We start from the raw sequence: 24,967 nt of genomic DNA on the forward strand, positions 1-24,967 counted from the left end.
GTGAACATATTTGAAAGCAGAATATATGCACTGCCATTATCTTCCATACAACAAAATCCTTCGTTGAAAACTAGGGATGATAAAAAGAAGATCTATGCCAAACTATAATGTATTTCTCTAGCTGAGTACAAACATCTCTGAAAGCTCAGTCCTTATATCCAGAAAATGTTCTTTCTCTGCAGTGATACAACATCACAGACAGAATATTGCTGAATTGATCATCTGCTGTGATAAACTATTTTGGAAATACAGTCTTTCAAGAAGTAATATAAAACCTAGCTTCTGCCTACACATAATATGCTGGGTTTAGTAATCCATTACTCAGCAAGTGCACAAACTGCTTGTGTCTCCTCTATGTGTTAAAATAACCATAGCCAGAAGTAAAAAGTCTGAGTTTCCTCATACAAGGAGGAAACCAGGAAAACGTGTCAGGAGGAAATGGTCACACCTGTTTAGCAATGCCTGACTGATAAAATGGTGTGAACACATTTGTAAATGACCTAAAATGCCTCAAGGATTGCACACTGTGGTTACATTTATGCTTCCTTGTCTATTCAGGCAAAGTAACAGTCTCTCACATTTCTAAAATACTGCCATAAAGATGCAGGAAGCACATGCATCAGGTACAGCTTCATATTGTTTCCCAGTTGGAATTTGTTAAATCACTTTTGCATTTTCCCTTCTCCATTCTATGTCCCCTTTCACTTATTCATCTTGAAGTCTGTTTCCTTATCTGGCCATGGCTGTGGAATGGATTTCTACCACGCTGCACATGCAAACACTCACTCTCATACTCAAACCAAGGACAGTGGCATTTTCCAACAGTTTGCTGGGTGGGAAGAGCAGAAATATATTCTATAAACAATTCTAAAGGATTATGAATAGTGTCTGCTCCTGTCTGTGTGACAGATCTCAAGTCAGCAAGAACCAGTTAGCCTTATGCTTTCCATCTCTTCTCTTTATGTGAGATAAAGAAATCTACAACCAATTTGCTACTTGAAAAGAGGAAAGGATGTAAAGAGCGCAATTCTCTCCCAGATGATGAGGGCTGAATTCACAGCCTTTGCTCTTTAGCATCATTAATATTACCTCAATTATGTTTGATGATGATGAAGAAGATATAGTTAGTATAAAGATCCATTATGTTTTATTGATGTTAATTGTATGTTGATTATAAATGGGACAGGATGTATTTACATGAGCTTCACTCTTCGAAGAAGGTTGTGAAATCAGAGTCCAATCTTGCACCAAGAATAAAACCTGCACCTTCTATAATTGTAATAGTATCCAGATGTTCCTCTGTAACATGAATGCAGGTGGTGAAAGCAGTAAACTGGTACGGAGCAGATGTGCTCTAAGCACAGGTGGGACTTGCTCCCAGTGCTACAGTGAATTTTGCACTCACTGACGTAACAAAAGAAGAGTCCAGAAGATAGAAACGCAATGTAAAAAGTGAATTAAAAACGTACAAAATAGTTCCCATTTTGGTAGTGCACCTTGTTTGTTGAGATTTTAGCAAATCTCACAAGCAGAGCAAACAGGGATGAACTGAAACAACAAAAATCCAAAGTGGCCAGCAATGGAGCATGCTCAGATAAAGAAACCCTGGAGGGTGTCCCACTTCACACTTTGTGGGATGTACATAACGTGCATCAGTTGCAGAGATTGTTTCTGCCTCATACCACCACATAAATAATCACTATTACCATGTTTTGGCTGCATATTATTCACCTGGCAGAATTCTTCTTTACTGTTCTATTGTGGTAGATATGGGAAGACTGATTCAACCTTGCCAGCAAGCTGGGCCAACCAGCCTCATTCCAATTAACTTTTCAGACTGCATCTAAATAAATCTAACAAGTCTTCACTGTCATGTAGAACAGACTTTCTGAAATTTTACATAAAGGCTGAATGCTATTTGCACTTCTCTGTCATTATATAACACCTGCTCCCAAAATACATGCACCATTTAGGCCCTCTCTGTGCTAGGTGTCAAACCAATCTGTACCCATCTAAACAAGGATAATCTGTGCCCCAAAAGCATGTACATTGAAAGATAGTCCACTGGCTCTGAAAAGACAAAATGCACTTGGAAACTGAGAACATGATGTCACCTGGATAGGATTGCAATGGCCGTGCTCTCTGGAGACATATAAGCAAGGGAAAATGCTGGAGAGGGTGTAGAAGGGATGGAATTAGACATTATTGTGGAGGCTTTGTTATGGTGTGCTTGCCAAGTGTAGAAGGCAGCACTGGAGTATATTCAACAGGTTATGTTACTAAGATCTAGATACCAGAGACAGAATCCTCTGGGTACAGAAAGGCTAGGCTGCAACAGACAGTGAAAATGAAATCTGAGATGGATAGCTGTCCTGAAGGACAGGAAAGAAGCAGCAGAACTGCGTGGATCTATGGGTGACAGAAACAGAGGGAAGAAACCACCACACAGAAAGTTAGGACAGTATGCCAGTACAGTGTCCTTGGCCTGCAAAACACTCTCAATAAACTGCAATTGTTCAGTCACCAATGCCCAGATTTATGTTGGGTTAGTTTTCATTATCTCCATGTCATTATTTATGCTCCATGCTCAGGGACACCACTCAAAATAGGTGGTTTATAGACAAATAATAAAGAGCCTGGTTCACATCCCAGGGAGTTTGCAGTCTAGACAAAACCATCTCTGCTATTCCTAATCATATCAAGCTGAATCTGGCCATTCACATTTGGAGCCCAGATGAGAATAAGATTTCTAAGGCATGCCCCATGACTACTTCCCCTGTGAGTTGAGTAATCAAGTTATAAACCATACCATGATGGGCTGGGCAATTAAGCATTCTCTAGCTCATCTGAAGAGATTGCTATGGCAACAATTTCTATACCAGCTCTATTGTTGGTCCCATTTCTTCTACCTTCTTCTTTATTTAGTAACAGTCATTCTTCATCTTCTACAAGGTGGATATCCTGATAGCAGCAGACATACATAGTGTAAGAATGCTGCTATATATGGAAAATAACACGGCTATGATATGTCTGGATCAAAAAGATAAAAATATAGCATACCCAAATTGTGATAATTCCCTGTATGAACAAGAAGCTTTATGATGGTATGCTGAAAACATTAACAGTGAGACAGCACAATACCTCCTTAACCAACCCCCAAACCAGCACTTTAGGGGACAACCACAGGATAGCAAGTGTTCTTCCAGAATGCAGTGTGTAATTGTTTTGACATTGATAGGACCTAATAGCTTCATGGCTGCAAGATATCTTACAGTGACTGCAGAGCACTCTGGCCATATCTAAGTTAGCTTTAAATAAGCCAATAGGAATAGCAATCACTTGTCAAAAGTTGACTGTGTTAAGACTCCCAAACTTGGGCCATACATTAAGATTCATCCCATGCAGAGATGAAGGAAACCATCTAGGGCAGAAGCAGAGTTATTGTGGAACTACTGCACAGCAACACCACACAGAAGGTCTAATGATGAATACTGCTTGTATTTGAAACACCCTGTTGCACAAAATAGGCTGATTATAAACTTAAATAGAAATAACTCCTTTAGCATTTTGGACAAAGTAATTCTGTAAAGAGGATATATCCTGACATTACATCTTATCCAAGGGACAAGGAGAAAAAGTTGTTATATTTTGAAGTTTGAAAGATCACCATTTCTACATTTTTCGCTGAACTTGCCTCTACCATGAGCACACAGCACATTTAATGTTCTTATGTATGCCTAGAATACCTCAACAAGGAATTAAAGTTCTCATGCATGTCTGTAATACCTCAACTTGCTGAGAAGAATAAATATCACAGTCTAAAGGTATTGGTCATTAACTATTGCTCTGATTTTAACTTTTCCCTGTGACCAGCAGAAGTCAGTTCACAAGAGGAAGGTCTATGCCACTGTAAATTTGGAAGGGAAGTTTAAATCCCATTATGGGACAAAACTGACAGTTGTAAAGGCTTAGGTGTTTTTGATGTTTTTTCCTCTGTTCTACTTTCAAGTTAAGAGAAAGGTCAGACTAAAAAAGCGTTTGGCGTCTCAGAAAAGTGAGACAATCCAAGAAGGAACAGACAACTAGGAAAAGGTAAAAATTTCTCTGCTTTCAGATCTGTGGATGGGTAGAACTGTGCAAAACTATTATGATGGAAGGGAGAGGAGGAAATTACTCTTACCTGTTCTAAATATCAAGAAATTCACCCTACGAAAAGAATCAGTCTCTGAAAAAGGACACATTCTGCATGTATCTTCGTAGGTAAGTTTAGTTGATACAGTGTGGGTATGATAAAGCCACTAAAGAAGATGGATACTTGAAATGTGATTTATGTCTGTGTAATAGCAGACAGATTTGTGACAGGAGTGAACCAGCAACAGCAATGCACTGCTTTGCAAGAACCTAAACACCATTAATGCAACATAAAAATCAAGGGTGGCTGAATCTTATGATTCTGTTAACTACAGCTGATTACAATACTTGAAAAGTCCCCAAAATTCTGGCCCAAAGAATCAGTTTCCAGTAGCATGAGTACCTAGGCCCCCTCCATGTGAAAGACTGCACCTAAAAACACTGGTCATGCTTTGGTGTTCTCACCTATAAAGTAGCCAAAGAAGGCAGAATTATGTGAAAATCTCAGGATAGAAGTTGTCAATAGCTTAATAAAGATATAAATGGTTTCAACAGGGGTTTAGTTTTACTTGGAGCAATTGTTACAATGCAAAACAGGAGACAGTGTAGTTCAAGAATGCTGGAAGTCAGACTTATTTTACATGTTATAATCACTCCATACATATGAAACAGACTTTTACTGGAGTTTTGTTTCCATCATGGCTAGATGTGACCTCTGCTGCAATGCAAGATATTTACAGAACTAATTAATTCATTTATTACAACATTTTTCATCCTTGTTACTGCATTGACATCGCCTGTCTAAAATAAGCACTAAAAACAGAACACATCCACACTAACTCTGTTCTTTTTATCCAGATAGATAAAAATTATCTAAAGGAGATGAGTCTTGCAGGAATTTTATGAGCTTGAGTATCACCCCATTTCACAACTGCATTCCAGAATTATTTTGGTTATGTTTACATTTTACAGCCAAAGCTTAAGGTACTTCTATCAAGAATGGTGCCTTTGTGTCACTGCACCTCTTGTGAATTTGTTTTATTTTGGGGGGGAATAGGGATGGTTTTTAATGCTTAGTCAGCTTCATGCCAACAAAACAGAGGAAATCTTGGGGAAATGTAGGGAAGACTCTAAGAAAAAGCCTGGTGAAACTGGAGAATACCTAAAGGGATGCTGTTTGGATGCATGTACTTCCTCCAATTGTTCCACCTCTGTCTCTAGTGTTGCCACCTATCCCTCTCCTTATCATTTATATTTCACATGGGCTTTTTTTCAGTTACAGCTGCTGTTCCTCCCTATAAAAGGTATATTAATAAAAGGGAAATGCCAAATCCCTGCTGTCTTCTGACTGATGTGCATTTTTTAGAATATAAACAGCTGGAGTTTTAAAACTCTGTGTTCTGCATTATATGTGGCTGGGAGATGAGGGAATGAGAGGGAAACCACATTTAATTTGCTGTTAAGTTTTTATACATAGAAGAACCTAGGGAAACAATTTAAATAGTCTTAACTGTGGCATGTAAAAGCTGATATCCATTGTGCCATGTGCATTTATTGCTGAGTAAAGGTCACAGTGTCAAATAGCACCACATTACCACATTGCTCAATATTCCAAGTATGGCTGACACACTAAGCAACACTTGTCAGTATGTATTTAAGCAATTTATACCAGGGATATGGTATATGTTTGACCAAAAAAGAATTAACATCAGTTCTGATGAGTCCTTATAGCAAATTTTGAAATAATAACTTTTTCTCACAAGTTATTTATATCAAATTGAAATGTAATTGAGAGCTAAGTTTCTCTCAGGAGAACCCAGATACTGAAGAAGTAAAATCATTAATAATCAAATACTTTCTTTACTGCATTATACATGGGGTTTCAATTTAAGGAAATGAATGTTTTTTATAGACTCCATTATGCTATTTGATGCAGCTAAGATTTTTATAAAAGGAGGGATCATGGTGTTAACATGAATATCAATGCTAATAACCAATGTAGAGAAATGTTAGCGGGCATGAAAAACAGAGCAGGATTTCTGTTCTGTCAGAAATGCTTGTCCCAGCCAATCTTGCCTTACTGAGAGACTGAACCTCCCCTTGGGGCCTCTTCCTGGTAGTGCCCCCAAGATGTTGGCCTGCTCATCTTCCCTTCTCATACTCTGTAGGGCATGAATTGCAGACCATCATTTTCTGCTGTCAGTTGTCCTCATGTGAACAGCAACCTATCACACCCCAAGCCTCCAAAAAAAAAGAGGGATGCACAGGATTATGAGAAGTGGGGAAAAGGGGACAGAATCTGCTTCCCACTTCTACCATCTCCCAACTGCCAGAACATGGAGCTGTAATCTCTTGGGCAGAGACACAATGGGGCTTCACTTTGCTGAGCACCAGAAGTCCAGGGCCTCACAGAACACAGCACCTGGCTGGGCACAACACAAATACTGCAGAATCAGCACAAAATAACACTTTCCTCTGGTTCTGCTTCTATCAGGAGTCACTACATTACCCTGTGGGTCAGTCCCAGCCATTATTTCTGCACTAGGAGGCAAAAGACAATGTTAACAATTGGCTGCTCAGAGAAATGATTTACAGGAAGGTAGCAGTGGCGTAGAACACAAAGATGCCAAAGTGTCAAACTGCCTCCAAGGTGTTAAGCAGAAATGTTGCATGTCTAGTGTATTTACATTGCCACTGCCTGTGTTTTCAACCAGTATAATGAAGTTTCTGCTTTTTATGAGAGAGAAAAGTATGTTACAATGTCCCTCCCAAATTAATGTTTTTATTTGCTTTGACAATAAAAACATTGGTGCACTCCATTCAGTTGTTTACTTGAAAGCATTTCCCATTTCATATCACAATGTTGGGGAGAAAAAAAATGTTTATTGAAGAATACTGCATGGGAGAAGACTCTTTCCCATGTTCTCCAGTTCTCAGAGCACAACACACTCTTCAACAATGCCTTCCAAGCTCTATTTCTGGATTTCAATATTTCCTACAACATTTCCTACATAATAATCCTTTTATTATGACAGAACTGATGGCACACAACTTGGTTTCTTCCTAATAAATGTCACCTCTCCTGTTATACAGTCTCAGCTTCTAATTTCTCCCTGGTGTTTACCACATGCTCCACCAGCTACCAACTGTCCGCTGTCAAAACTGACAAGTCATTGCTACAGGCTAGAGATCTTCCAACGCAGTTTCCTCAGAGCCAGACATCCCCCTTGCAAAAGAAGTTAATGTACAACAAAATCTCACAGAAGACACTACACAAATGATCTCCCATTTCACATACATCTTTCATTAAAACACAAACCCTAGCATGGTCCAACTGACTTCTACTTCTCAACCCTACTTTTGAACAGGTCTCAAATAGTCCTTTTACCTTCCTAGCTAATAATTGTGAAGAAAAAGTACTGTTTTCTTTTTTATTTTAATTCAAAGTTGCTGACTTCATCCTTTTCCTATAAACTTGAAGTAAACAGAAGTGAGAGTTGACATATCTAATTCTGCTATAATTAAAATTGTACTCCACTTACTACCCATCTGATATCTTACAACACTAAGAACAAAACGTGGTGTGGTTTCATTTCTTGCTTTTTTTGCAGCTAAGCAGTGATCTTTTCATCAAAATAGGCCATGTAGAAATCGATTTGAAAGGTAAACCCCAATTCCAGAAAGCACCTTAACCTTAAATAACAGTTTACGTGCATGTTAAGGTGCTTCTATTCGCCAAGCTCCTTTCTGGAGTGGAGGCTAAAATTTTTAGGCATATCTGAAGCTGTAATACACTTATCCAAACAACTCATTCGTTACTGCTATGTACAGAAAATTCTTTAGTTTTTACATGAAGAATTTCGGCATGCTTAGTAGAACCAGAAACAGTGCATCCCTGAAATTTCTGTAGAGAGTACGTTTGCTGTAATACAAGTGATAAAACTACTACCAACAGCCAAGTTTCCTTCCAACTTTTCATTTCTGAGTAATTTCTGCAATGAAGACAGAAGTGTAATAGACATGAAGGAATGTGGCAATCCATTTGTTTTATTTCTATGAAATTATTGCTGATTGCAGGTTTGGAGGATGTGTGGGTGAAGTTTGCTGATTTATTTCAGTTTGGTCAGGAATGCTTTTTTAAAACACCTTTAACCTTTTTCTTCCAAACAGTTAATTTGGGTCACTATTTTTGCACTGAAGCTTTGATTGTTAGAGGAAATACTTCTGCATACTTTTGCTCTGCTGTAAGAGAGGCAATATATTTTGGGCCATATGCCAACAGATTTTAACCACAAACTTAGGGAAAGGAGACAGATTAGATTGTGGTGGTCTCATAATCAGGGTTTCTCTGTACTCTTTTCTTGCTAAGAGCAAGTATTCACCAGTAAAGTGGTTCTATGTCACACAGATGGCATATCCACAGTAATAGGGCAAACTAAACCCACTCAGCTGCATTCCTCAAGCCTCTGATAAGCATTCTATAGTAATTTTATCACAGAACTTCTTTAAAGTGTCCAGCCAAATAATATACTTTAAGATCTTCAGTGAATTCTCAACTATTTTTCAGTATGCAATAATCTTATTCAATAAAGGAAAGTATCAAACAAAGACCTGTTCCTGATGATGAGGAAAAGCCCAATTTCTATTCAAATATTTAAAGAAGTGTCTGTTCATTTTAAAAGCTGGTGGTCAAGCCAAAAAAAAAAAAAGAGAAAGATCTATTTGCAGCATCTATCAGCATGCCATTGTGTGTTTGCCTCCAGTAGCAAACTTTCTAATTGTTCAGGCAATCCAGACAGATCAAACAGATGCTCCATCAGCTGGCTAGGGAGACTACTCAACCATTTAATAATTTTCCCTGATACTTTCCTGATACTACTGGTTAAAGTCCTCCCTTTCTGAAAGCCTTCCTTTTCTGTGAAGTAGTCAGTGATTGTGTGCTTTTACACTGTGCATTCTTTTATTGCACCTCTATTCCTGAGCAGCTGGTGCTGCTGGAGCAGGATCAGTTGATGTGGTGACTCTCCCAGTTAGCAGCTGGTCCAGATCTGAGAGTGTGTGAATGCCTGGTAGAAAATGTGGTAACATGTAACATGGTGGGTGTCTCAGGGAGTTGAAAACGAAGGGTGAGCTGTGCACCCCAGAAGTGGGAACTCCCAAGATTTTAAAATATGCAGCAGACAAACCATATGCAGAGTTTTTGTGATAGAGAAGCTGGGGAGAGACATTCCTCTTCTTTGCTGGCACTGTGACATAAACACACTGCAAACCTTGACTGCTTCATATTCCATCTTTACTTGAAATGCAAACATGCAAGTGAAAACAGAGACTCCTGTCACACTGCTGCAGTCAAGTGATTTTTTGGGCAGTGCAATAGCCTACAGATGGAACATGAACCCACAAAACCACTGATGCATCATTACATGAAGGGTATTCTGGCATCCACTGACTTCCATTTTATATCCTAATGACTGAAATTTCTAATAAGGATTCTGCTTTTTTCAGCAGGGGGGTTTAAAAATATTTCAGGTTTAAAGAGACTTGGGTTTGTAATTTTTAACTGCTTAAAGGATCATAAAGGAATGTACAGAAGCAGCAGCAGACCAAAGGCTTTAATATTGAAATGAAACCTGGGTTCATATCCATGTTTTCCAAAACCATGGTAGTGCAATGCTGGGCCTATGCTAAAAATCTCTCAATTAAGTCTGGAACTGATTTGTACAACAGGAACCCACTCAATCTCTTCAGTGCCTCTGCTGTGTGGAAGCTTTGCTATAAAAGGAACCAGTTCTCACTAAGCTGCAGAAAGAACCTATTTCTCCTGAGGAACAATGATGAGCACCTACATGAGACAGTAACTTAGTAACTTCAACTTTTGTTTTGTTTAACATGCCCATAACAAATGCATGCAGGACTGACTGAGGAGGCAGCTTGGGGGTGGGGGGGGGGGGGGGTGGGGGGGGTGGGCAGCAGGGAAATGCAGAACTAGCAAGACAAATAACTTAAATCAGCTTCTCACCTTAAAAAACCCATAAGGTCACGATTGAAGTTTCTGTGTGAAAAGTAGCCCTGTAAAGCTGCCACATGAAAAAGGATGGTTGGAGAGCTTTGTCGTGCAAATTAAGTCATTTTCGACCCAATTCATAATCACAAGGGTTACGCCAGGAGCAGAAGAAAAGCAATAGCAGTTTCTTGTCCCAGGTATGAAGTTCTGACATCACTTCTCTTTCTCTCATAACTCCCATTCAAACACCCTCATTTGATGATAGAGATAAATATAATACAGACGGGCATAGACGTAACTCAAGTATAAATAAGCAGTCTCAAACCAATGAACAGAGTAGTAAACTAAGAGCAGAGTCTCCTCAAGAGCTACTACCACCACTAATGCATTTAGGTTGGCTTTAAGTATATGGAACTCAACTGAACACACTGGATCCCACAGGAAAAGGAAGCCCCAGAGCCCATCTTCCAACACCATCAGACAAACTGCTTCACATTTAAATATTTCCATTCTGCCCTTGTTTACCTATCCTGGAAATCACCCTTGCATAGATTCTCTTCAGAAGAGGACACATGATGGAGAGACATCTCACCAAGTATTTAAGTTGCATTGTTGGTCAGTTTTAAAGAGGAAGGAGATAAATCTGAATAGCTACAGATTAGGAAGTTTTCTTTATACTGAGCAAAGGATTTGACACTCTAAGAGGCAACAGAATAGTATGGACAGATAAAAACGACAGAAGGGAGAACAAGCTGACTCTTGTAAATAGAAATCAAACCAAGAACTTTTCACAAGGCACTAGAAAATCCTCTTCAGGACTCTTGGCTGTCATGTAAAAAGGCAAAGGACCCTTTCTTTTAAAAGGGAGAAAACAATAAGTACATACTAAATGGCCATTTTGCACAAGTTGCAGCAGAAGTTGGTCCCAGACAGCTGTGACCAGTAGCATTCAGTCTGTTCCCAAATGATGCAGAGATGAAAAAATGTGCAGAATTCCACCTAAACAAAATGAAAAATAATTATGAAAAGCTGTAAAAACTATTTGTGACATGACATTGAATGAGGGGAAAAAACCAGGAGAAATTCAGTGTGGGCAAGCGCAAAGCAATACAGAAAAATTAAACCCAACCCTAATAACATATGTTAATCAATAGCATCCATAATAGTTTTTGCCTCTCAGTCACAGTTTTTCAAAACCTGTTCATAGGAAATCAGTAAGAATTAAAAGAAATGGACTGGTTATCAGGAACAAAAGTGAGAGTAAAACAAGAATCAATCACACCTCAAAAAGTATTACATGTGCAGCCTAAGAGGACAACTTTAAAAACTATTATTAGATACACAGATTAGTGTAAAAATGTGCATTAATTTATTGTTATGAATATAACACAGTATGACAGAGAAAGACATATTTGATTTCTAATACTGGAAATTATCCATGCTGGCAAAACAGCAGCTCTGACTGTCCTACCACTTTCTCCTTTTAGGCACAACACTGTAAATTGTGGCAAACACAGTCCCTGCAAAGTTCAGAGTAACACTTTTACCCCAAATGCGAGTTAGTGCACAAACTTCTAAGTGCAACTCAGAGCTAGAAGTATTATGAAAAAAAATTAGTAAAACTACTGGATTCATTCTACTGAGTTCCAAAGCAGGATAATTCCTATAATCATTTCAATGCAAAAATGAAGAACAATTTCTCTAGCCATTCTTGTCTGCTTATTTTACTGAACTGTGGTAGAGATATTTGAAAGTGTCAGTGGGGATGTTCTTTTCTGCAGTCATCACTATTTTCTATCTCCTACTCCTCAAGCAAAGACATAAATATATTTTCAGTTTCTTGTTCCTTCCATCCCTTCCACAGATAATTTTTCCTTTAACAAAGCTTTGCTGTGGACAAATGGTGCCTTTCCAGACCTCCTCAGAACATCAGTCTAAGTGAGTGTATTTTGCTATCAGTGTTTAGCATATTGATTAACTTGTTTTTAGATAAAAGCTGTGAAGGAGAAGATGCTTCTTTCTTCTGTTCCTCAGCAGGGATCTCAGCAGTTTCTCATCACTTCCAGCCTACATGCTGCAAAGAGGTGTGGGGCCAAGTTGTCGGCAAACAGCAACAGCTGTGTTTGGTGTAGCCAGCACCCCAAGCACATGTCATCCCAGCACTGCCCTCCAGGTATGCTATTTACTGGATGTGGGGTAAACATCAGAAAAAAAGGAGCTTGTTGGAGAAGTTCTATACAACACAGTAGGAAATCTTTCTGTATTCCTTCACTGTTCTTCAACTATCCTGTGAATTTGATACTAGTAATATTCCACCTAGACTATCCATCAAAAAAGATACAAAACCTACAAGGAGAAATGAGGCTTGACTTGTCATTCTTTAGTATGTGTGTAGGTTTTCAAGAGCCCTTTTTAGAGAAATGCATAGATTTTACTCCTACCCTATTCTAAAGGCTCTTCAGAAGGAAATGGGAAATTCAGGATTCAGAATTATCCAAAATATCAGTCATGAATAGCATGTTCTAGTTTCATTTCTCATTTTGGTGATAGACACAGCCCTGCTTTCCAGTCTTTACCACAGTTACAGTTCTGGTAACTGTTCTTTGGCATCAAGCACTTCGATATTTTTCAAGCATTTTTAACACAAAACCTGATAAAATTATTTTTATCTGTGGAAAGACTCTCTACCCTGTTATTCACATAAATCTTTGAAACAGTTTTGCAGAGTCATTTATTAGCTATGTGTGAGGTCAAAGAGCATTTGCAAGTATTCACACAGCCACTGCTGGACTTCAAGATCACTCTGGATTCCTCCCCATCCCGTCCCAGCCATACCATGTCTGCCTCACAACAGCAGTGTGGGACTGCAGGCTGCAGAAACTTGCCAAGAGGAGCTCACATCAAACCAGTCTGGCACATCAGCAGGGAAACCATGAGAAGACAGCCAGCAGCTGGGTGCTAGCTGGGGGCCCAGAGCATTGCACAAGCTTTCTCAGACTGGGCTGGAATATTCATAGAGCTTCAGTTCATGCTATTGGCTATGACAGATTGTATCTTCTTGGGGGAAGATATACCAAAGAATGAATTACAGAAACTGCTGCTGATCACTGCATTGTAAAAGCTCTCCTGCTGGCACTACAGCTACTATTGCTCACAGCTGGAAGCAAAGTGTTTCAGAACCCAGTTCTCCAGCCCTTCCCTGACACTCTGAGATATGGCACTGCACGTTCTAATTGCATTATAATAAACCAACAAAGCCAATCTTAGTTGCCTCCTCCAATTCAAAACTGGTGTTCATTTGATGAACTGGTGTTCATCATGAACATGATGCAAAGCCAGAAGCACAAAGAATTCTCTTTCAGGCCACGGTGCAGCTGAGCAGCCCTTCTGGTGAAACTCAGGTTCTGTGGGAACGATGCCATGAAATGCGGGATGCTGATCGATACAGCCTAACACTTTCATTTCTTCTCATGAAATAAGTTACCTTTTAAATGGCTTTAGAATAATGAGGAATACTTTTAATTGCAGCGTTGACATCTTCGCTTCAGCATCATGCTGCTTTTAAGTTAACATCTTTAGAAGAAATGCTGGCATAGTCATGTCTTCGGCAGCACATGAAAGAACAGCACCAGAGACCCAGAAGTTCACTAGCGAAACACATGGTTCAGACATCGACCATTTGCTTGCAAGCATATGTAACATTTGTTTAAATTCCCATGCTATTGAGATGATTAACAAATAGCTTATTTACCCTGGGTTTTTTCCCATGTCCTAACAGCTCAGGTAATAAATAATCCTTCAAAAATGTTTTAAAAATCCTCCAAATGTAAAGAAATCTACTGAATCCCAGCAATCAGAGACTACTAATTTGCAAGGCATTATATCTAAACAGGACAAGTTGTATTGAGAAGTTACTTTAAGTAACAGTATACAGTTACTTAAAAGGTATAGGCCCAGCCATTTTGGAAACTAGCTCACATTCTTCAGCTTTTTACATCAGGTGTCATAATGAAATTTTTTAAAAATTTACTCCATGTTGACAGTCCTGAATGTAGTCAAGCAACACAGGAACAAAGATAGTGTCATCTAATCAAGCATTACTAAAAGTTACAACCAAATGTACTTGGTCTTCTTCTAGTTTCCTCATATCCATTTTATTTATATTAACCATTGGAAAATACTCATATACAATTTTTTCTCTTTGCCATTTCATATTCATAAGTATTTTTGCAGTCTAGAAATGCAATCTACTAGAGGTTCTTCCTCATTTGTCCATCAAAATACTAACTCCATTATGTAGCAGAAGAAATCTATTATCATTACAATTTTAACAAAAAAAGAAACCCATTAAAATTGCAGCTGGTATCTGCAATCCAACCTTCTACAGGCAAACCAGCAGTGTTTACCTACCCCCTATTTCAATTTTGCCTGTATACCTGCACCTGCATGAATTCTATCCATATATACTAAGCGCTTTTTATGAAATTTTTTTCTTTTGCATTCTCTGTATGATCCAGTCCAGATCATTCTGTCCCCAAAAATACCTCAATGCTATTAATGAGGCTGTATCAGAATATCTGTGCTACAAGCAGGTTTTACAGCTATCAGTACTTGAGGAAACTCTGTTGTCTTTGGACCTGCCAGCGATCTGCTAAACCACAATAACCTTTAATCAAAAATATGAGGGGAAAGGCCTACAAATCAAAAAGTTGTTTTCCTTTGTAATTTATCTGGCTTGTAAGTGGAATGTATGGATTAACTTCAGGCATTTCAAATATACTGAGAAGGAACATCAATGAAACTCCAGTAGGAGGAGTTCATGTTTTGATAAAAACCTATCTTCAGGTCAAGTTTTCAACCAAAATCACAAAACCAAATCAGATGCTTAGGAAATGTGCATTATGCATTTTCTAAAATGTAGGACTCTGCAAGATACTTTGAAATAATCACTCAATATGTGAAGCACAGAAACCAATAAAAATTTCTGGAAGGCTGACAGTGAGTTATCCCATCTGATGTGGAATCGTAGGAGAACATAAAATAACTTGACATTCATTCTAGTCCCATAGAACTTGAAAAGGTTTTAAAGGACATATATAAAGACCAGTTAAAAATTGATTGAAAAAAATCCATAAAAAATACTTCAAATGGATTTTGAAATTTTCAAAATTATTCTGGTGTCAAAGAAAAGAGTTAATTTCTTTTTTAAGAACTAATTTAAAATTTGTATTAAAAATTATTCTGACATTTGAGTTTTTTACTCCTTTTTCCTTTCTCTTCTCACTTTGGAAAAGAAAAGCAGGGAGGAGAAAATGTAGAAAACGCTTTTTCCTGCTGGTATTATTCTAATGCAGAGGAAATACCTGCATGGAATTCACTGAAAAAGAGAGCAAGAGAGGTGTATATGCACACACCTGTCCCAACAGTTCTACTTTAAATATCCAGTTATCTGAGAATGGAAACTCCCTAGCCAAAAGACTTGTACTTTATATCAGCTATGCAAATACGTATCCCATGTGATGAATGTATCTGTTTGTCTGCTGACTGAATCATAACCTTGTACCTCACTAGTACAAATTGAAGTTCTGCCTGCCTTTATTTTATTTCATTAGCATGCAATTAGAGACAGGTGAAAACAAGGACTTTGTGAAAGCAACAGCTTATGCAATTCACTTTCTGAAACATGAAACTATGCGGTACCCACATGCAATCTTAATATTGCTTGAGAAATTCTTATTCCCAAAGTAACATACTGATATCTCACTTCCTGTTAGAATTATGAAGCAGATAAAGGCAACTGTGGCTCTATACAACTTATGATCATGAGCATTGCTATGTTGTTGCCAAAAGAAATTGTATATTGAGTAATACTTAAACATTACAATCCCTTCATAAAAGTACTCCTCATAACACCTCAAGCATTTGAGTGTCCCAGCAGCACTACTTGATCTGTCATAAGGTTTTCTATCTAGGAGTAACTCTGCATTATAATTTTTTATGTGCCACAAGAAAACAGCTTCCTTTGGTTTATTCTTCTCATCAGTAATGTGGCCCTTATCTTTCAATATGTTCCTCAGAGATATATACAAAACAGAACAGATTCTGTGCAGAGACACTTGTCAACAGGGAATACTTGTGAGTAAAAGAACTCAACTCTTTTATTAGTCACCTAACTGAACACTTGATAGCTCAAGCACCATCCATATTTTATGCTTGAAAAAAAAATCTGAAGGATAAAGGCACCTCTTTCACAACACTAAGAGATCCTATCATTAGACAGGTCTGGTTGTGAAGAAGAAACTGCAGAAGCCACCTCATGCCTTGCTGTCTAAGCCATTTGTTTTGTTAACTACCTGTCAATGTTGCAAAGTGATAATCTGGCTGAAGTACATAGATTCACAGCTTTCTTGAATAAACACTGTACTTCCCCACCCTGAACTTCTAAAGACAGAGTTCAAAAGAGAAAGCCAAGTTCATTCTCATATGCTGAAACAGGCAGAAACTAACAACCCTCAGTTAACAGAATGAGGCTTATTCCTTACTTGTCAGTTTACTTGTCAGTATATTTGAGCAACTAAAAATATGAACTGATGTGTTGGTCCATAACACTAAATCTGAAACCCCACATTAAAACAGATGTTATGACTTGAAGCGGGATGTGGTGTGAAACACATTTCGCCACCGCGATTTATATTTTCCAGTGTTACTCGAAAAGCAAAGGTCTATCTACACACCAAAGAGCTAAGATATTACAATGGAGAACTCAACTGATAAACCTCTGTTTTGCTGAGCCTTTAATAGATATTCTCATTTTATGTGCTACTGTAGCACACAATAAAGTCAAACAGCAAAGACCCCCTCCTTACTAGCTCTTGAGAAAGCAACAGCATAACATCCTTGCGTCTCCAAACCTGAGCCCCGAGGTAATGATCATTGCATCAAGCCTTCCAGCAGCCTAACAGCAGACCCCTGGGGAACAGGATAATTTATAAATGCCTGCCTTTGTAAGCAGGCACAGTTTCTCTGATATGTTTGTCCAAGAACTAACACAAATTACTCCCAAAGTACTTTTCTTAGGTACTATCAGCTGGAATACTGCAGCCAGCAAGAAATATCTTACAACCCCATCAAAGTAGATATGATTTCAAATGCTTCTGTTAACTGTGGTGAAAAAGGCAACACTCCTGGAATGAAGTGATACCCTTTATCAGATGGAATGATACAGCTGGGAAGCAGAGACAAGATTTCAAGCATGAAGGTGAATCTACTGATGCAGTTATCTGACTGCCGCACTGATATTTTTCCTCAGAGTACTAGTGGAACTAAACACCCCTTTTAGCTACAGACAAGATGGCTCAAGAAATTTTCTGTTTTACAAAAAAGGAGTGTCAAAATCAAACATTTGAAACAAGATTAAGTTTTAACTTCTTGGTAAGGTGTGTGTCATTTAGGTTCCTTGTCTGTCAGATGTGCTGCAGTTCTGGTATTTCCCCATGATTTCTATGTGATTGACCACTCTTTTCTCACTTCTCCATTCATTTTTTTTCCCCACATATCTTCACCATGTGGCAACGTCTGAGCATGAATTCCTCATGTAGCCCCTTAAGGAAGCAGAACTGCAGGCAACATTGCTTGCTGCTCCCAGCAAGGCAAAGCAACTGCAGAAATGCAGTTTCAGGAATAAGAATGCTATTCTTTACTCAAATGGCCTTGAAAGACATTTTGTATCTGATCTCACAGACATGATGAACAGGATGTGAGTTCAAGGTTGCAAAAAGTCAACATGAGTGCTATTACTCCAGTGCCAAGAGATACAGAAGTCAGCAGTCTTGTTCTGGCTGCAGCTGATTCAAGTGAAGAGGTTACTGGTACCAGCTGATTCACAGCTTATCCAATATCACCACACCACTACTTGCTTCCTCATCTAGCCCAATTAAATGACTAGGTTAGATTAAACTCTTTAACAATACATGCATAATTGTTTTCTCAGACAACCTACAGAGCACACAATTATTGTGGCAGATCTCTAGACAGTGGGAAAAGAAACAGAAGAGAGCCCCTGGGCAGTAACCTGCCCACCCTGCAAAGCTGCAACCCGAAGACAATGTGTGACTTCATTGTATCTTCCCATTATGGTTCCCTAGACAGAACTGAGCATTGTTTCCTTTACCCATAGAAACAATGGCATGCATAACTCCCCATGAAAAAGTTATTTGCAGAAGTTGCTTGACAGTATTGTATTGCTTGACAGAGTTGGGGGTAGCAATTAAATAGTGGAAACAGCAGAAAAGCACAATGGCTGCATGCAATGTACATAATGAAGAGAGTCAATATGACAGACAAGGTCCAGTTGTAGTAGGTACCAAAGGGCACCAGAGGGATTGTAATGGAGATTCTCCAGAGAGAAATGAGCTGACATGAGCTGGGAATTCCTTAAGAGAAGAAGCTCATGCAAGTCCACAAAGTTGGTAGGTCCTCAGGAAAGATGCACTTCTTGTAGTGAGAGGGTTTACCACAATAAATATTTGGTTGATACCACCAATATCTGATTTCTGGACTAGAGGGAATATGCTGAGAGAGAAGGAAGACTACTTGTAGATAAAACATCCCCTTGTTCAAAGAAATGTGGGAATAAAGAAACTGCAAAGCCTAAACACATAAATAAAGGAAGGAAGAATTCAGGGAGCAGTTTTCAATGCAACAGTTCAAGTACTGAAGATACTGTATCATTGGTACAGTACAAGTGATATCATCCATCCATATGCCAAGGGATGACAGCATCTAGTCTAGAAAGGGGCAGTGCTGTCATCCTGCCTAAGGATTTGTTTCTGCAGTTACAACTAGGAGTTTAAAGAGACCCTGGATTAAGTTCCTCTGCATAGTCAATATTGTGAAGTAAAACTCTCAAGCCCAAAATACTACCTGCTGGGTAGTGCAGGAGAGGTCTGCTGGAGAGGGCTCATACAGCACAAGAACCTTTATTGATCATTCTGGCCAGCACTACCTGTAGCAGTCCAGAATAAAAGATGCTCTGGAGGAAAGCTCTCTGCTCCAGTCGGCTTCCAGCTGATTAAAGAATTCATCATGACTGCTTTGAGGACCTCCCACCCCCATCCCAGATTCTTCTGTCCTCATTAGTTATTTCCCTTGAAAAGTAACAAATACTTTTTCCTCCCTTTCACATTAAGAACAAAATAAAACAGCATATGCAAGTTAGAAATAAATTCTGACTTATTCTGTGACTGTAACCATACAAACTCTCAGTGGGATATTTAGTTACACAATAGCCTCAATCAGCAAAAAATAACTTAGAGGCATTACATCATCTGATCAGACCCAAAGGCAACAGCATTGTTACCTAACAGCTTCAGACAGCTGATTAACCACTTTTTGTAGGGTGTCAATTACACCACACCCTGCTTGTTCAGAACTATGCTGTTGACAGTACAACACAGAAAGAGAAAAGCAAACTGCCCCCCACATACACACCCCATGTACACACACTAATGCTAGTGCCAGAATTATGTTTGTCATGCACTCGGCTACAAGTACTTAGAAACCTTCAGTAAATAAATAAAATAAACAGGCACAGCCACATAACGGCATATCTGAGCTTGTTACAAGATGGTATAGTGAAATTTTAAATTTCTTTATGTTATATCATGTTTTCAGGGAAAGATAGAGTTTTAGAAGGAGTAATGAAGACCTTTAAGAAGGTAGTCATTTACCCCTTGGCAATGCCAGTCTGAGATTCAAAATCCCACTGTGGAAAAGGGTCTTTAAAAAAAAAATAAATAAACCCAAAACTTGTTTTATTCAATTTCCTTCACATTCTTTCTACTCATTTTTATGATACATTTCATCATTATATACATTATGGGTGCTAAGGAAAATAAAGTGGTCTTTTCAGTTTGACATGGATTGGATAATGCATACTTTCCTTTATAACCTCCTTTCCATGTGCCTGCTGGAAATTGTTTTTCATTGGTCGTAAACCCAAGGCATGTTTACACTGGAATACAGGAAAAGCTAAAGCAGAATGCTGGTGTGTAAGCCATAGTGGCTTTTTTTTTGGGCTTTTGCTGTGAAGTGATAAATGATTCTTGGTCCCCCATGGGTTAGAGGGCACCAAACTTCAAATAACTACAACATCCGATAACAAAGTTTTTCTCCATCATTTGCAATCAAAACACCAAGAACACAGCCCTCTGGACCTCTCATCCTTCATGTTCAATTGTAAATCCTGATTAAATAGCTTGCAGGTGTCAGGATTAGAGTATATTCATTGGGAGCCTAAACACAGCACCAGCTGGGTTCCTCATTTGCCAGTTGTAGTTGCTTCTTTGTTTTGAAACTGTTGACAGTACAACTAAAAATATTCCTTTGGGTAGAGACGGCGTTAAATAACAAGCAGGATGAGTAAGAGAACAGCTGTAGATATTTTTCTGTGTTTAACATACCTGCCTTGTTGATTTATAGTAAGCCCTCCATATAATGTACATTCTGTGTAATCCAAAACATTTAACCTTTCGAGCTGGGGCTGTGATAAAGCTATCAAACACAGGAAAGGCTCTTGACAAGTCCTGTATTACCAGCCTTTTACTCAAAGGAAAAGTGAAATATAGTTTCACCTCCCTTTTAGTATACAACAACAAACATTATTTTGCTCTATCAGTTGCTACCAACTAAACTCTATGCCAAACATCCACATAAACATCAGTGTGGAGATGAGAGAAGAAAACATGTAACTTAGGCAAGTTCTCAAAATCTTCCCCTGGTGAGGGTCCAGTTGGCTTGAGCAAGGCTTTCTTGAAGGGAGGCTCAGGTCTTCATTTAAAGAAAACCAAAGTGAGTGAGCTTCAAGAACAGAGGCCATTTTCACCATTAGTCCTTTGCACAAAAGCAAGCACCATCTGCCAGCATTCGAGACCATCAGTTCAAATAAATCCCTTTTATTATAATTTTATAGTGCACGGGTACTCCACCACCAATACTGTTGTTTTAAGATATAACACTGGGGTTGCAGCTCATTTCTATCATTAAAGAATATGCATTGTTTTTGCTGTTTTGTCCAAAGCTGTGTTCTCTTTGGAATTAAGTTCTGGCTACTTAAAAATCCCTGAAGTTTTCAAATACTTATTCACTTTGACTTCCTGTCCCAAACTCTTGAGTAAAACATTACTATGTTTTAATCCCAAAGGCCACTTCTTTTCAATGGGCAGTGAACCAAGTCATACAGCATAGATGTAAAGAGAGACACATATGTGTACAAAAGACATTATTACTTTCCCTATAAAAGAACAGAGGGAAAAATTTGAAATATTTAATAGTCTTTTTATTAGACAGCACTGAAGCAAAAAAAAAAAAAAAAAAAAAAAAAAGTTTGAGGGTTTCAGTTAAATCAGTCCAAGATAAGCTTAAACAAAATATTGACTACTTTACACATCTGCATTTATGGTGGGGGAGGATCATGAGTAGACATGGGCCAAATGGTCCCAAAGCAATTTGCACAGTAGTGAGGCACTCATCTCACTCATGACTAATTGAACTCACTTTTCCCAACACTGGGTCTCAGGAGAAATTCAAAGCACGCTATAGCATTTAATACTGAGATTTTAACAAGTTAGTTTGAAATGCTGCTAAAGCTGCAAGTTCTTCCCAGTAAATAATATAATAAGAAAACATCAGCACTTAAGAGGATGCCACAGGGTTAATGCCAGCTTTTAAAAGACTTCAGAATGGATTTTACCCAGTTCACATGTCAGGAGGCACAGCACGGAATCAATTTACAGCAGAAGCCAAAGATCACAAATTTTAGGGGAGCCTGGGGACTGATTCCCCCAATCGGTGCCGTGGGGTGCACAGATGAAAGAGCAAACTTGTTTTTTTTCTTTAATGGTGACAGCGTATTCTGAAATTACGCACAGCAGGCAGGAGAAACCTGCATAGATTTCAAAAGATACTGCAGGTTTGTGTGCTGAAGCACACATTTAAGGTCCTAGTTAATGTGCTAGCCTTTCACCTCTGGAGGCCTGGGCTCAGATTTATCTGAGGTAAAATGAAAGAGAATTTGGGACTTCTATCTCTTAACCCTTATTGGCCTTTCATCAACACCACACAAGTACAAACCAGTTACCAAACTTTGGATCAAACTCTACTTACTTTTATTACTCTTAAGTCAACTTCAAGCAATTCTCCTAAACACTAATAATAGCACAGTTCAGGGTTTCCAGTAATTTAGACTGGAGTGAAAAGCCAAATTCTGTTCCCATTTATATCAGTGAAAACCTACACCTGTACCAGTATTCAGGGAATCCATGCTGAGTGTTCCAGTGTAAGACATGAGAGAACAAGACCCTACCTAGACTGGAAGGCAGACTTTTTCAGCTTCAAAGTATTTGCTCAGAGCTTACTTGAAAGATGTTCTGTTCTCTATATATGGCTTTTACTAATGCTGTTCTAGATACTCTCTATTTTAAAAACCCCCTCTTTATGACATTAAAATCTTCATTGTCTCCAGATTGGCAGAAAGAGCTATTAATGATTGTTTTTTAAATTATCAAAATAGTTTTGCTTAAGCTGACTGGGGGGGAAAGGGAAAATCTGAATTCCATCAACAACCACTATGGTTTAAGTCCCTCTGAAGTTTAAGCAATATATGTAGCATTAAGTCTAAAAATACCTCAACAATATCCTTTCCACCTTAGCTGTCAAAATATTTTGCAGGAAAACATGATAATTGCAATTTCTGTTATGCATCAGGGATGTTCCTCTTTTCCATGAAGGATGTTAAAATAAATTCTGTTGATAATGAACTTAGGAGGCCCTCAGCAGGTTGAGAGGCCATTGTTAGGATCACTTTTATAACCACCAAGCCAAAAAACTTGCTGTACATACTCACTGGATTCTCCCTTCCCCCTTCACTGTTTCCAAGTTCATTCAGCAATCATGGGTCTAAGAAGCCTAGCACACACAGCTGTTTCAGTACTGCTGGCTAGCAAGGCTGACACAAACATCCAAGTCTCAAGTTTGGCAGTTGTTTGCCTTGCAGGTGTTGAACAATGTTTTGTCTGTACTTAGGTGACAAACTGGTTTCAGAAACAGATTTAACATGACAATACCAAGAGCAATGAAAAGGGGCACTTCTGTAAGGTAAATGTCATACAGACATTCTCAGAGCTCACAGAAGAAAAAGTTGAAACGGAATAATTGGACAATGGAAAGGAGTCAGTTATGCCCAATCACTTATGCTAGCAGGAAAGGTGTGATACAATTCCATACAAGGAAACACAAGGAAATGGAACAGCAAAATACAACACATTACAATCCAACACAGTAGACAAGCCTGTAATACAAAGAAATGTGTAGAAACAAATATACTAAAGGGCTGAACACAAAATGACAGATTACACCTTTGTGCTGGGGGAGGCAGTCATAAAGATTTATTTTGCTAAAATTCCTTCTCACTCTGGCTCATTTTCATCGTTATAGAAAAATACAGAAAAGTCTGTGTTAACTTGTCCAAGATCTTTACATTTTTTCTAAATAGGTGAATGAAGAAAAGAAAACAGTGCAAACTTCCAGAGCTACAGCATAAAAGGTGACAACCTGAGCCACATTGAATGGCAAATGGTGGGGTCAGAACATATGGAAAACAGGTCTGGGGATGATGACCAACCAAATACCTTGAATGTGATCCCCAGTGATCACATACAATATATGCTCATTCACTCCCACAAAGCTCAAGTGATGTATATGAAGGGCTATTTTGTAAGTGAAATAACCTGAAGCTTTTATTCTATACAGTTTCATGTATATAAAGAAATATATTTCCCTGAATGGCAATATCCTAATTTTGTTCTAATCCAGTAACTGAGGATAGAAATTATGTGAAAATTATGAGTAAATCCCAAAGGTGGTTTAACTTTCCTTTTTGACATAGATTCGGTGTATTACACACACTTGCCTTGAAAGACAGGTAATCTGATCAGTTCTAATTGAAATGCATGCATACTATATATATATATATATATATATATATATATATATATATATGCAAGTTGTGTGTTTATATGTATAAAGGGATATAAATTCTAAAATCTTGCATGTCTTAAAAGCAGTTGATTAAGCATATTATTTACTGAAAAGAAGTTTAGATTTCATAGTAAAAATACTGTCAATATCATGAAAGTCATTTCAGGCAGGTTAAGTATCTTGAACAGTCTTGTGTCCAGAGTCGTCAGGATTTTGTTTATTAAAAATAAATTGGAATACATCTTGATCTATCTGTAGGGATTAGAACAGTAGTGTTCCAAGATAAATTACAGAACAACCTTCAACTCAATTTATTTTAAAGGAAACTTTCTTTGTTTCTAGCAGAGATTAGCCTCAAGCATCGTCACAAAAGCAGAGCAAAAATGCATTAACTTCAAACATTTGAATCAGGCTTTAGAGACTCCTAATCAACCTGCTGCTCCCCTTCCTAGTGTTCATTTGGAAGACACATTTATTTCTTCCATGAATGGCATTCACACCACCTGTGTCAGTATGTGAGCTCTGCCACATGAGATGTTAAATCTGCATAAGGCACCCAAGGTGCACCCTACATCCCATAGCCCACACTTTGCACCTCATTTCAGCCCCAACCCAACAGAGCTGCTTGCTGGAACTTAAGAATTGTAGCATCAATTAAAAAATGCATCATAAAGTGGCCTGTATAGTTACTGCCTGTAACTGTTAGGTTATCACTGATTTCTCATGCCAGCTAAAGAAAGGAAACTGGAAAACTGAGCGTTAGCTGTTCATGGCACCTAGCATTTAAGAGAGATCAAA

The 24,967-nt window shown here is 38.4% G+C and overlaps 1 long non-coding RNA gene across 1 annotated transcript in view; it reads right to left on the minus strand.

Moving 5' to 3' along the window:
* The window catches only part of LOC132333300 (uncharacterized), an 84,037-nt gene that overhangs the window by 53,104 nt on the left and 5,966 nt on the right, over positions 1-24,967 (minus strand). Inside the window, exon 2 of the long non-coding RNA XR_009488121.1 lies at positions 11,022-11,134. This is a non-coding gene — a long non-coding RNA (uncharacterized LOC132333300). The remainder of the gene's footprint in view (positions 1-11,021; positions 11,135-24,967) is intronic.

This window comes from Haemorhous mexicanus, chromosome 13, assembly GCF_027477595.1.
Source record: "Haemorhous mexicanus isolate bHaeMex1 chromosome 13, bHaeMex1.pri, whole genome shotgun sequence".
NCBI classification, from domain to species: domain Eukaryota; kingdom Metazoa; phylum Chordata; class Aves; order Passeriformes; family Fringillidae; genus Haemorhous; species Haemorhous mexicanus.